Source organism: Mesoplodon mirus, assembly GCF_964341445.2.
Source record: "Mesoplodon mirus genome assembly, chromosome: 5".
NCBI classification, from domain to species: domain Eukaryota; kingdom Metazoa; phylum Chordata; class Mammalia; order Artiodactyla; family Ziphiidae; genus Mesoplodon; species Mesoplodon mirus.
Genome location: NC_138980.1, coordinates 185936943 through 185950764, shown reverse-complemented (window position 1 = coordinate 185950764; position 13822 = coordinate 185936943). Strand labels below are relative to the sequence as shown.

Below are 13822 nucleotides of genomic sequence, written 5' to 3'. Positions count from 1 at the left end.
GCAGGCAGCTCAGACCCAGACCCGGCCCAGTCCCCATGTGCACGTGCCCACAAAGCCTACAGCTGCTAAGGCCAGACCTACCCCGGCCGTGGGAGCACCTGTTGTCTGCCTGGGTGTCCTACAGGCACCGAGTTTACAAAGCTGGTGGTGGTGGTAAAGTCACAGCTCACACAGCTGCGGGAAGAGGTTTCAGCCCTGCTTCCTACATGGTGCAGCCCCTGGGACCCACCTCTGTGAGGGGGCAACCTGTTGGCACACACTCCTGGAGCCCACTGAGGTGGTGTCCTGTCTAGTGCATGGAGAAAGAGGCTGCTATGGCATAACCCGCCCCACTCTTCCCTTCACGTGCCACTTAACAATGGTACTTAGCTTCTATGGCAGACCCAGTCTTCTTCCGCATACACCCTGGTTGTGGCCGCACCACACTCCAGCCCCCTCAGGCTGTCTCCACGCAGCCAACACCAGTCCTCTCCACAGGTCTGACCTCCAAAGCTTGACCTTCAGCATCCAGCCCCTGCCTATATCAGCAGAAGCATGTCTCAGACTGGGACACACAGAGCAATGGCAAGGTCTCTCTCTGTTCTGCCTGCCACAGACCAGTTGCTGCGCTCTCCTCCAAACCTCTGAAGCACCCCCCACCACATGCCGGCTGATCTCACTGGTGAGGGGGCTTCCCAGAGTGTGGGAACCTTTCCTCTTTTACAGCTCCTTCCGAGAGGTGCAGGTCACATCCCGCTTCGTCTTTTTTTCTCTTCTTTTGTTCTACCCGGTTATGTGGAGATCTTTCTTGTCCTCTCAGGTGTCTGAGGCCTTCTTCCAGTGCTCAGTAAAGTGTTCTGTGAGAATTGTTCCATATGTAGGTGGTTTTGATGTATCTGTAGGAGGAGGTGAGCTCCACATTCTTCTACTCCACCATTTGATTCCCTCTTTGTTATCCGTCTTTTTATAGACGAAGGAACTCAAGGCTCAGGGCATTTATGTGAGTTTTCCAGGGGAAAGCTGTAGTAAATGTGGACCCGGAGTTGGCTGCAACTCTGCAGACACAGCAGTCCTGGTCCTGCTGCAAGAGGAGTGGGTCGGGTCCACACACTGCAGGGGCTGCAGGGAGCTGGTGTGGCTCAGAGCAGATGCAGCACCACCGGCAGAAAAGCAACTGAGCACATGTGGGCTAAATGCAGTGGGTCAGTGGTGGAGGGGGCGGCACATGTGGCTATGGAGGCCAGCACATCATCCAGTCTTCAGGAGGGAGTCTTCCTGTTCTGGAATCTGAGGGAGCCATGCTTCCTGGTTCTGTTCATCCCTAGACCTCATCCACAGAAAAGCCACTTTCTCCAGCACAGTGTGGGTGCCAGAACCAACGGCCATTGGGAGCCTTCCAAGAATTTCAAGGGCGATTTGCTCTTCTCCCTTCCTTTCAACTTCAGCTGGAAATTCACGATGGCAGGAGTCCGTGGGAACAATGTGGAAGGAGTTCATGGCAGGAAAGAACCTCAAACTCCAAGTCAAGGAAGCCCTCAGGAGAAAAGCTGGCAAACTGCCTCAAACATGCATAAGGCTTGACAATGCAAACAAATGCATGCAAGTAAATGCACACAACAATGATGGGGCCATTTGTCGGGCACCCCTCCCTGTCCTGTACGGTGAGGGTGAGTGCCTGACATCTTGGCCCCACCTAAGGCTGTGGATGCCCCCTCTGGGGACTGTTGGCCAAGCACTGACCTTGGCCTGATGTACTGTAACCTTAGGGCAAAGGAGGGGTGAAGGGGGTGTCATGGTCCCTGAGACTTTGTTGAATATCCAGGTCACTGTACTGAAGGGACAGGCATGTCCCTCTGTCAAAGGCATGCTGCCATCAGGATCTGAACCACAGGAGCTCCTGCACCCATCACTGAAAACCCACTGACGTTGCTCACCCCCTTTCCTGTGGCAGCTCCCAGAGGCAACCAGCCTGTGCCAGGCAGAAAGAAGAGGCTAAAATGAGGTGCTCTTAGAGCAGCTCAACCTCCCCAGATCTCCCAGAGAAGGGTGTTCCCGGGTGCAGGGACGGCACAGTCAGGGGAGGCTGTGGACACAGCATCATTCTTGACATGGAGGTGTGGGGGCAGCGGGGGCTTCCCCTCTTGCATAAAAAGCCAGGCTGCAATAAGAGTGCATTTGTTCCTGCCTTTCCTCCTGCCGGGTGCTGTGGGAGCCCTTCATGCTTCTAACCATGGCAGCAGCTCTGCAGTCATGAGGGAGTGGCCGAGACATCCTCAGAGCCACAGCCTGCCAGCCCCGTATCCTCAGCACTGAGCAAGTTCCCACCCCATCTCCTCGTTCCGTGGGGAGGCCAGCCAGCTTTGGTTGTTCTGTTGAAGATCAGGCCGGCTGTCCCCTGTAGCTGGAGGTGTCCTTCCCATAGAGTGTGGTGACACTCCCAGTCAGTGTCCTCCTCCCAGGACCGTGGGGGAACTTAGGAGACTTCTCAAAACTTTAACCACCCCCACTGCCTCTTCTGGGTTGTAGGGGTGGAGGGGGGAACAGTCTAGCAGGCACTAGAATCTTTTGTTCATTTTGTGACTATTGCCTTTTGAAATTTATAGCATGTGTTGGTGTCCCCCCACACTTATTAAAAATTTCTTTGTAAGTTGTTACCTTTTTCTCTGGTTTTTACCCTTTTTTGCTCATGTCCTTACCTTAAAAGAGGTAATTCCTGTTTCTTTTCCTCTTTTTTTTAAGAGTTTTTTTTATGTGGACAATTTTTAAAGTCTTTCTTGAATTTGTTACAATATTGCTTCTGTTTTATGTTTTGTTTTTTTTGGCTGTGAGGCATGTGGGATCTTAGCTCCCCGACCAGGGATCAAACCCACACCCCCTTCACATTGGAAGGCGAAGTCTTAACCACTGGACTGCCAGGGAAGTCCCCCTGTTTCTTTTCCCTTTGGTAACATCTTGCAACTCTTGATTTATTGACTGAAGCAACCACATGCCCTTGTATGCCTTCTGAACTGATAAGTGAAGCACCAAGCACTTTTTCCTCTTGTGTTTTTTCCCATAAGGACCTTCCTTCTGGAGCAAAATGTCCAGAGACCAGTTCCCCAAGGGTGGAGGCCATCAGAAGCCAAATCTCAGATACAAAGCACTCTCCGCACAAACGTGAGGAAGGTCCTCCTCACTTACCAAAGTGCACCCACATTCTGGCCATCTGGTCTACCACAGTGCCAGCTCTAGGAAAACAGGACCCTGGAGTGGGCCATGGAGAGCCCTGGGCCCAGCCGCAGCCCCCGCCCTTAAGCAAGGCCTCCATCACCCAAGCACATGTCATCTCTGACTTCTACATCTCCTGGACACTGTGATCCAGAAGTTCAAGGAGCACAGGGAATGTTGTTCCCACCTGCCTCCCGTCATGAACATCAAGGCCCAGAGTCATTTGTAGCTCACTGGCTATTTACTGAAGTAATTGCATGGATGTGTCCTGACTCTAATGAGGCAGCTGAGTGACAAGGGCACCCTGGCCTCAGGGGTCCAGTCCTCAGCTCGACTCCAACTCCTGCTCAGGACAGCCCAGCTGGGAGATGCCTTCCCAGCCACCTGTTCCAGAGTGGGGTGGGGGCACCTTATGGGACACAGCTCTGGGCAGAAGCTGGGAGACTGACTCAGCATGGCCAATGGGCCCCGTTCTGGCCACCCCATTACAGAGATCCAGACGCCTCACCTGGCACTCGCTGGGGCACACACTTTTAACACCACTCTCCTTCCTCTGGCACGTGCTTGAAGTGGGTGGCGGCAGGAGCGGCATCCCAGGACCTGGCCATGGGATGCTGTAGCAGGAGCCCAGCCTGGGCATGAGCACAGCCAGCCGCGTGGCCTGCCGGCTCCAGACCCACCACTGCTGCCCTGACCCAAGTTCTGCACACCATTGCCAGGAAGGGGGCCGGGGAGGACTTTCTCTGAAGGGCTTAAAAAGCTCTGCCAAAGCCAGATCCTGTCACACCTGGGGGCCAAGAGGACACGCCAGCCCCCAAGGGCAGAGCTGCATTCTCCACAGGGTACACGATATTGCAGACGTGCTGATCCTCTGCTGTGCTGAAGAGACAGGGCTCGGGCTGGGTGGGGCCTGAGACACGGGGCTGGAGGAGAGGGGCTGGCAGGGCACGGTGGGCACCTCCCCTCCCCCAGGCAAAAATCCAGATGCGCTGGAAGGCCAGAGCAGACATTTCCTGGAGGGCCTGGGACAGCCCCACCCCCCATTTCCTTAAAGGGAGACCAGAGGCCCTTGAGCAGAGGGTGAGACTCTCAAAAAGGCTCCCCATCCTTCAGCCTCTTTGCTGAGCACACAGGCCACCTTTAAATCAGGCTACATCCAACCACCTGCCATTCTCCTCCAGGCACAGGGCCCAGCCTCTGGGTCTTGGGGTCAGCTGGACTCACTCACTCACACACACACACACACACACACACACACACACACACACACACAGACTTCCCCACATGCTATCCCCTGACCCCTCCCGCAGCAAGCCTCCAGGGCGTCATCACCGCCTCCCAGTCCCCAGCCATGTCCGTGCCCTTCAGTCCACCCGCGGCAGTGGTCCATGGGCGAGCACGCCCACCACACTTACACCTGGCCTCTGGGTGCCTGTGAGCATCTCCCCTCTGTGAGGGCCCACACTTGGCACACCTGTGGGTCCTGGCACCCCAGCCCCAGGTTTGACGCTGCTGAGTGCAGGCCTCCTCCTCCCCTCCCCCAGGACCCCCCAGGGTTCATGCAGGTCTGGGAGGGGGAATCCACTCCTTTAGACCATCATGCCCCTCCCCTCGCACCCTCCCTCCAGCCGGGCCATCAAAAGAGCTGAGACCCTCCCCGAGAACCAGCAGCGGGGGGACATGGCAGGGGTCCGGCCGTGTGGGCACACAGTGGCCCAGCATCAGCACAGCCGCAGCCCCCCGGAGCCCGTTACCACAGAGGGCAGCGAAAGGCCTCACAGTGCTAACAAGGGGGCTGCTGCCAGCACCACAGCTGCGACCAGAGAGACCCTGACAGACTCCCCAGGGCGCGCCGGCAGGAGCCAGCCACCTTGCGGCTCAGCAACGGCCCAGGACCCCGCCCACTGGCATGGCAGGGCTCTCTCCGCCTGAGAACATAGCTCCAGTGCAGGCGGACGCGGGACAGACTTGAATGTGCTCTCATTTCTAAAAGAAAAAGGAAACCGCGCAGGCAGCCTTCAACACTGGGAGGATTATTAGCAGCGGCAAATTATCTGTAACCAGCCCAGGAATGACTGTGGGGACTGGTGGGCAGGGGTCTCCCATGGGCTCCGTGGCCGACCTGCCCCGGCTCCACCTCACGCACTGCCCGCCCTTGGGGTTCTGGCCAAGCCAGGAACCACAGTGCTAGCTGGGGCCATGGTGATTGACAACTTTACAAAACCCCTGGGCAGAGAGGCCCCAGGGCATCTGGGTCCTCGGCCTGAGGGCTCACAGTTGGGTGCACAAGGGGGGCGGGTAGGGAGCCTGAAGAAGGAGTGTTGCATGCGCCATCTGGGAATGTGAAGGGACTTTCCAGGTGGGCACGAGATGGGATGCGTTCCAGGCAAGGGACTGGGTTCCCGAGGCCTGGGGAAGGGGTACTGGGTTGAGGGGAGCCCAGCTGGGAATCGAGGAGGGCTGAGAGGCCCTGAGCCTCCGAGCAGCAGGCTGCACAGAAGGCTAAACAGTGAAAATGTGACCTCGTGGGAGCAAAGCAAGTCAGGGGTCTAGAGGACGTCCAATCCCAGACCACGGGGTTCGGGCAGGAGGGCGCTCGCGGGGGCAGGGGCTGGGCGGTCTCTTCAAGCAGGGAGCAGACCTTCCAGCTCCTGGGGGCTCCCTGGGGGCCCTGGGTGCAGGTCTCTGGGCCCCCCAGCACGGGGCCAGCTCACTGTGCCTGTATGCTAACTTTGACCTCTGGGGCCAGGGTACCCTGGTCACCGTCTCCTCGGGTAAGGGTCCCCCACAGCTGCTCCGCCTGAGCCGCGGGCCAGGTCCCTGGGGTCTGTGGCTGCACCACCATGCCTGAGGGCTGGAGGCCTGGAGCACAGGCAGGGTCCTGGCTCCATTCAGGACCAGGCCTGGGAGCTGACAGAGCCCCTGGAGGTGAGCCAGCTGAGAGCTGGGCTGAGAGGCCCCGGGACAGGGGCGGCTGGGAGGGAGGAGCCCTGAGCAGAGCTTCCCCAGGGGCCGGGACCTGTGTGCGTCAGGGTGACCAGGACCGATTCAGCGCTCGGGGCCAGGGCACCCTGGCCACCGTCTCCTCGGGTGAGACAGCTCTCTGCCTCCTCTGTCCTGGGCCGGGGGGAAACGTCCAGAGAGTCCTTGGCCTATGTGGGACCCTCGGGGGTCCCCGGGGGAGGCTGCTCCTGAGGCCATCTGCCTCCCCGTCCTGCGGAAATGGGACCTCTGCTGGCGGAACACAGTCTGGGCCGAGCGGGCTCCGCGCCTGGGGCCGCAGGGACTTGGGGGTAGGGCTTCGGGTGGGACCAGGAAGCCTCCTGGGGCTTGGGTTTTTGTACACCCCCCAATGGGGCCCACGGCGTTGTGACCCCATTAGCCCCTGGGGCCAGGGGCTCCTGGTCACCGTCTCCTCAGGTGAGTCCTCACGAGCACTCCTGCCTCACTTTCTCTGAGACTTTTTTGCTGCATTTGGGGGGAAAATGAGGGTGTCTGGGTCTCAGGTCTAGAGGGCCTGGGGCAGCCTGGGGGGCTCGGAAAGAGGGCCGAGGGGGTCCAGGCTCACCCCAGCGAGCAGCAGAGGTTCCAGACGCCCTCTCTGGCTGGGCTCTGCAGCCAGGGCTTTCTCTGGGGGTCTCAGCCACCCTCGGGCTCTGGGCTCCCAAGGTCCTGCCGGCCACGGTAGGTGCTATGCGGGGTGGTCCGGAGGTCTTGGCCAGCCACCAGTTCTTGCTTGGGGTCCCGGCATAGTTGTCACAGTGTGACAACTGGTTTGACAACTGGGGCCAGGGGGTCCTGGTCACCGTCTCCTCAGGTGAGTCCTCACCCCCTCCACACTTGGGAAGACCCGCGGTGTCAGGGTCTCAATGTCAGAGGCGCGGGGCACTTTGGAGGACCGGAAAGGGAACCAGGGAGAGGGTCCCCATAATAGGGGCCCAGAGATGGACGTCCCTGCCCCAAGGCTGCCGCGGTGCGGGGACAGACAAGACAGCTCCTTTGGCTGGTCTTGTCGTTTGATTCGAGCATCACCAGGAGCTTCCGTCAGCTTTCTGGGGCAGGTGGCTGGCTGTTTGAGGTTGGTTGGACTTCTGAGTTTGAGTTAAGGATTCGTGATTCATGGTCAGACAGCCTAGGTGGGCAGTGGTCTGGCTTCTGGGCGCCAGGCTGGGATGTGGGGTCTCCAGGGCAGCCTGGAGGGAGCAGGGCCAGCAGAGGGTTCCGGGGCCCTCCGGATAAGTGACTCAGACCGTCGGCTTCCGTGCGGCGCCTGTAGACAGGACAGGTCCCCGGGCGCCATGGGGCCGTGCCGGGCCCCCGAGGTTTTTGTGAGGTGAGGCTGGAGATCCCACCACAGTGATTACTACGGTAGAGACACCTGGGGCCAAGGGATCTTCGTCACCGTCTCCTCAGGTAAGAATGGCCCCCTCCAGGGCCTTTATTTTCTGCTCCTTTCTCTGGGGTTTTCTGAGCATCGCCGTCTGGTCCTCAGGACATGTCTGTGTCCGCCGGGGGACTGGGCAGACTGGCCAGGAGGGGACCAGGACCAGGTGCCCTAGGGATTTCAGAGCCTCTGGATTTTCTGATGTCTTTCAAAAATTGGAATACTGCCGGCATTCAAGAGGCGGCTGCAGGCGGGAAGGGCCACCTGTGGGGGAGTCCCAGGACCCCCTCAGCGGCAGGACAGTTTGGTCTATGGCAAGAGATAATTTGGCTGCTACAATCATAGAGTCAGTTGAGGAGTGTGCCTTGATGATTGTGTTTCTAGAACCACAGGAATGCCACATGTGGAAGGCATAGTGAAATATCCTCTTCAGATATGAGGTGTGCTCTGTGCTAGATTGTACTTCAAATTCTTTATTGGTTAGGATTAGAATTGTCTGGGTGAGGATGGACGTGTAGTGTCCCAATCTTGGTGAGAGCAGGGTGCCCTAGCCCCCCGAAAGGAAGAGCCTGGGGAGGTTACAGTTACAGGGCTTTGTGAGGACACTTGCTAAGAGAAAGATACATGTTCATCATAAGAGGCGCTTATGAAACACTAAAAGACAGGGTATCCTTCAAGTGACTCCTGATTAGGAAAATTGAGACTTTAGAATGTGAGAGACTTTTAATGTATTTTAAATTTTATCATTCAATTAACAACTGTGAATCCTGTCTCTGGGGAGTTGATAGGGGTGCAAGTTTGGCCGAGAAGTAGTAACTCGGTACTGTCGGCCCCATGCCCTGATTCAAGGCTGACTTTTGGCAATAATAAATTCGGCTTATTTTTTAAATTAATTGGTGGTGCTGAGTTAGTCAAGATGGCCACGAGTGGGGCTGGCCACCTGCAGCAGGTGGCAGGAAGCAGATCAGTCGAGAGTCTATTTTGGGAAGCAAGAAAACACAGTTGGTAAATTTATAGCTTATGGTTACCAAGGTGTGGTTTGGTGACGGTGTTGCTCAGCCCCACAAAACTGAAAGTGTTCCACTGAACACAACAACATCTGGCTAATTTGCATTTCTAAAATAAGGCAAAGATGTTGACAGAAACTAGAAAGTTCCCCTTTTAACTACTTGAATTTATTTCAGTTTTAGCTTATCAACTGCTCATTTATACTCATTTTCAAAGTAAATGTTTAAGAAAGTAAATAGTCTTAGGTGCATTTTATCGATGCATCCGTATAATGTTCTAATGGGGTACCCCCCATTAATTAAGGTAATTAATCCCAAATCATCCTCCGATGCCCCGAAGCACTGTTTTCACTATGAGTGTGCCCACAATCTTTAGACGGTCGATTTTCTCTTCGTGACTAAGAAACACTCTGGTATTCTGATACGGTTGCCTTCCTTTCAGTATTTTTCAAGACCGCTTTGCAGGTATCCAGCTCAGGACAGATTTTAGGTGAAATGTGTGCATTCGTCATGAATTATTTCAGTTAACCATGTTGGTTGGTGGATTGAGGAGACGCAGGCGGGTATGAGTCCGGAAGGACTCAGGACGCTTTGGAAGGGCCGCCTCTGTTCTGAGTCATCGGTCCAGCCAGCTTCTCAGTGGAAGGAGCTCCCGTGGAGGGTCCGAGAGCGGGTGCCCCCAGGCCCGCCGTGGCTGGGGGTCTCCTGGGACCGCCCGGAGCAGGGGATGGCAGTCCTGGCTTCTGCCACCGGCCAGGGGGCTAGTGGTGAATCAGCCATTTTTAAGGCATTTGGAGGAATTCTTCCAGGCCAAAGACCCCCCTGGACTTGCCAGTGACCGGGAGCCTGGAAAGGTAAGAGGAAGGCAGCCAGCGCTGCCAGGTTTGCTGCTCCGGGAAATCTGTATGAAATGTTTTTGTTTTCACTTGAAGGGGAATCAGTCTTTGACTGTTGCCTGTGTAGGTCCGGGTGCTTCACACACACAGGGCACCCCTTCCCGTGTCCTCACTTAAGCGGGAAGCACGGCTCTGGGTTTTAGATCGTTGCTGTGCACTGGAAAGCAGCCTCTGCTTTCTGCAGAGCTTTGGGGAAAAGAGCACAGCTGTGAGCGGCACTTCAGACAAAATGCATTTCCCGTCATGGTTAATGAGGATTCTTCCTGGAGGGGATTTAGTCAAGTCGGACTCATTTGAGACTCGGGGGTGAGGAGGAATTTGGGCCAAGGGCACGTGCCCAGTGAGGCCAAGGCACGGAGGGAAGCGTCCCCAAGGCTCTCCTCTCCCCGGAGAAGCAATGCTGCCCATTCCAGAGAGACTGGGACCTTGCTTCTGATGATGGCAAATGCGCCTCGGCTCTTGCAAGATGCTTTAGGGAATGTGAAGTCGCCAGCAAGCATTATCCCAGGTAGCTGAGGAAGGTGCTGCCTGACACTGCTGGGAGCCGAAGCCGGCCGGGCCTGGGGCAGGCACGGAGGAATCGGGTGCCCAGTGGGAAGGGGAGGACAGGGACTCCAGGGAGGAGAGAGAGCAAGAGGCACAAAGGGACCTGACCCCGGGCCCAGCCCAGCTGTGCGGGATTCCTGGACCAGGTGCCTTAGCCGAGACAAGTGGGTCTGGAGCTTTCCAGCTAGAACCACTGGGCTTTCAGGACTGTGCAGGGCTACCCTGGGCTGCCCATAGCAGGCCTGAGCTGAGCTGGACAGAACCGGACTGAACCAGGCTTTCTGAGCTGAGCTGGATTGGACTGAGCTGAGCCGGGTTTAGTGGGGCTCAGTGGGACTGAACTGGGCCGAGCTGAGCTGGACTGAGCTGAGCTTGGCTGTGCTGGGCTGGGCTGGGCTGGGCTGAGCTGGGCTGGGCTGGGCTGGGCTGGGCTGAGCTGGGCTGGGCTGGGCTGGGCTGGGCTGTGCTGTGCTGGGCTGAGCTGGGCTGGGCTGAGCTGGGCTGGGCTGTGCTGTGCTGAGCTGGGCTGTGCTGAGCTGGGCTGAGCTGGGCTGAGCTGGGCTGGGCTGAGCTGGGCTGAGCTGAGCTGGGCTGTGCTGGGCTGTGCTGGGCTGTGCTGGGCTGAGCTGAGCTGTGCTGAGCTGGGATGCGCTGTGCTGCGCTGGGCTGAGCTGGGCTGAGCTGGGCTGAGCTGGGCTGGGCTGAGCTGGGCTGAGCTGAGCTGGGCTGTGCTGGGCTGTGCTGGGCTGTGCTGGGCTGAGCTGAGCTGTGCTGAGCTGGGCTGAGCTGTGCTGAGCTGTGCTGTGCTGTGCTGAGCTGGGCTGAGCTGGGCTGAGTTGGGCTGAGATGATCTGGGCTGAGCTGGGCTGAGCTGTGCTGTGCTGTGCTGTGCTGAGCTGGGCTGAGCTGGGCTGAGTTGGGCTGAGATGATCTGGGCTGAGCTGGGCTGAGCTGGGCTGAACTGAGCTGGGCTGAACTGAGCTGGGCTCTACTGGGATCTGCTGGGCTCTGCTGGCCTGTGCTGGGCTGAGCTGAGCTGAACTGAGCTGCACTGTCTGGGCCGAGCTGGGCTGAGCTATGCTGGTGTGTGCTGAGCTGAGCTGGGCTGAGCTGGGCTGTCCTGAGCTGAGCTGCGCTGGGCTGCGCTGGGCTGGGCTGGGCTGTGCTGGGCTGAGCTGGGCTGAGCTGAGCCAGGCTGAGCCAGGCTGGGCTGAGCTGGGCTGGGCTGGGCTGAGCTGAGCTGGGCTGAGCCAGGCTGAGCCAGGCTGAGCCAGGCTGGGCTGAACTGGGCTTAGCTGGGCTGAGCTGGGCCGGGCTGAGCCAGGCTGAGCCAGGCTGAGCTTAGCTGGGCTGAGCTGGGCTGAGCTGAGCTGGGCTGGGCTGAGCTGAGCTGGGCTGGGCTGGGCTGAGCTGGGCTGAGCTGGGCTGGGCTGAGCTGGGCTGAGCTGAGCTGAACTGGGCTTAGCTGGGCTGAGCTGGGCCGGGCTGAGCCAGGCTGAGCCGGGCTGAGCTTAGCTGGGCTGGGCTGGGCTGGGCTGAGCTGAGCTGGGCTGGGCTGAGCTGGGCTGGACTGAGCTGGGCTGAGCTGGGCTGAGCTGAGCTGGGCTGAACTGGGCTGAGCTGAGCTGGGCTGAACTGGGCTGTGCTGAGCTGGTCTGGGCTGTGCTGAGCTGGTCTGAGCTGAGTTGAGCTGGCCTGAGCTGGGCTGTGCTGAACCGGGCTGAGCTGAGCCGGGCTGAGCCGAGCTGAGCTGGGCTGAGCTGGGCTGAGCTAGGCTGGGCTGAGCTGGGCTGAGCTGAGCTGAGCTGGGCTGGGCTGAGCTGGGCTGGGCTGAGCTGGGCTGAGCTGGGATGGGCTGGGCTGGATGGGCTGAGCTGGGCTGATCAGGGCTGAGCTAGATGGGCTGAGCTTGGCTGAACTGGGTTGAGCTGGGTTGAACTGCACTGAAGTGGGCTGTGCTGGCTGAACTGGGCTGAGCTGGGCTGGGCTAACCAAGGGGGGCTGAGATGGGTCCCGCAGAAATGGACTGGCTGGGCTGGCTCGACTTGGACAGCTGACGAGCTGTTTTGGGAGGGTTTAACCTCAGCTGAGCCCTGGGAGTCACGCTGGGCCGTCCTGGCTGCTCTGGGCCGACCTCAGTGACCTGCTTGTGCTGAGGGCTGGCGGAGCTGAGTCTGCGTCATCCTCACCGATGACCTTCAGACCCTCCCTCCGACCCCAGACCCCCAGGCTGGGCCCAGTGTGGCTGAGCCAGGGGCAGTGAGGCCGCGCCGGCTCCAGTGTCCCAGAGGGAAGGCGGGGCTGCCCGGACCCTCGACAGACCGCCAGGGCATGAGAGACGCTTCTCACGCCCGCTTTCTCTTTTGTCCTCTCTCTCGGGTCCTCAGGGAGCCAGTCTCCCCCGACTCTCTTCCCCCTGGTCTCCTGCGTGAGCCCCCTGTCTGATGAGAGCCCGGTGGCCCTGGGCTGCCTGGCCCGGGACTTCTTGCCCAGCTCCATCAGCTTCTCCTGGAGCTACAGTAACAGCAGCGGGGTCAGCAGCCAGAACATCCAGAGCTTCCCGGCCGTCCTGAGGGAGGGCAAGTACACGGCCTCCTCCCAGGTGCTCCTGCCCTCCACAAGCATCCCCCAGGGGCCCGAAGAGTACCTGCTCTGCAGAGCCAAGTACCCCAACAGCGACAAGTCCGTGAAAGTGCCTGTCCAAGGTGAGCCAGGCTCCTCCCGCGGCCGGGGGGCGGGGATCAGGCCAGGTGCCGCTGACGCCTTGTCCTTCTCTGCAGTGCCAGAGCCCCAGCCTCCCAACGTGGGCGTCTTCATGCCCCCCCGAGACGCCTTCTCCGGCACTCCCCAGCGCACGTCCAGGCTCATCTGCCAGGCCACAGACTTCAGACCCAAGCAGATCTCCTTCTCCTGGTTTCGTGAGGGAAAGCGGGTGGTGTCTGGCATCAGCCAAGGCCCGGTGGAGACTGTGCCGTCCTCGCCCGTGACCTTCAGGACCTACAGCACGCTGACCATCACGGAGAGTGAGTGGCTCAACCAGAGCATGTTCACCTGTGAGGTGGAGCATGACCATCGGATCTTCCAGAAGAACGTGTCCTCTGCATGCAGTGGTGAGCGCAGCCCCGGGCGGGTGGGGGCCCTCACACAGGTGTGCAGACACCGCCCCCGATGTGCCAGCAGCATCCTGAGCCTTGGCTTCTCAGAGCGGCCCAGGGCAGGGAGGGGCTGTGTGGGGGCAGCTGGGGGCCCACTGTCCCCCCTGCAGTGGGACCCTGGGCTCACGAGGGACTCAGCGAACTGGGTGCCTGCTCTTTGGGCTGCACTATTCCTCTGCCTGATTTCACTCCAACCGACTCTCTTCCCACTTCCAGTCCCGCCCTCCTTCATCAGGATCTTCACCATCCCCCCGTCCTTCGCTGGCATCTTCCTCACCAAGTCAGCCACGCTTTCCTGCCTGGTCACAGACCTGACCACCTATGAGAGCCTGAACATCTCCTGGACCCGCGAGGACGGCAAGGTCCTGCAGACCCACACCAGCATCTCCGAGATCCACGCCAACGGCACCTTCAGCGCCATGGGTGAGGCCTCTGTCTGTGTCGAGGACTGGGAGTCCGGACAAGGGTTCACGTGCACGGTGACCCACACGGACCTGCCCTCGCCGGTGAAGCTCAGCATCTCCAGGCCCACAGGTAAGCCTGCCCTGGCCTCCTTCCCTCTGCCCCAGGCTCTCCCACGGCTTCTGGGGTCTGAGGACAACGAGGTGGCACCAGGAGAGCCCCTGTGCCCCCCGCTGTCCAGGATGG

General features: G+C 59.2%; 2 gene segments (V, D, J or C); both read left to right on the top strand.

Annotated features, from left to right (window-relative positions):
* Positions 1–13822, top strand: part of LOC309803786 (Ig mu chain C region membrane-bound form-like) — an 81637-nt gene that overhangs the window by 64821 nt on the left and 2994 nt on the right. Inside the window, exons 3-6 of the C gene segment in view lie at positions 6569–6606; positions 12407–12724; positions 12800–13129; positions 13391–13708.
* LOC309803787 (Ig alpha-1 chain C region-like) overlaps positions 5918–13822 on the top strand; it is a 158297-nt gene continuing 150392 nt past the window's right edge. Inside the window, exon 1 of the C gene segment in view lies at positions 5918–5960.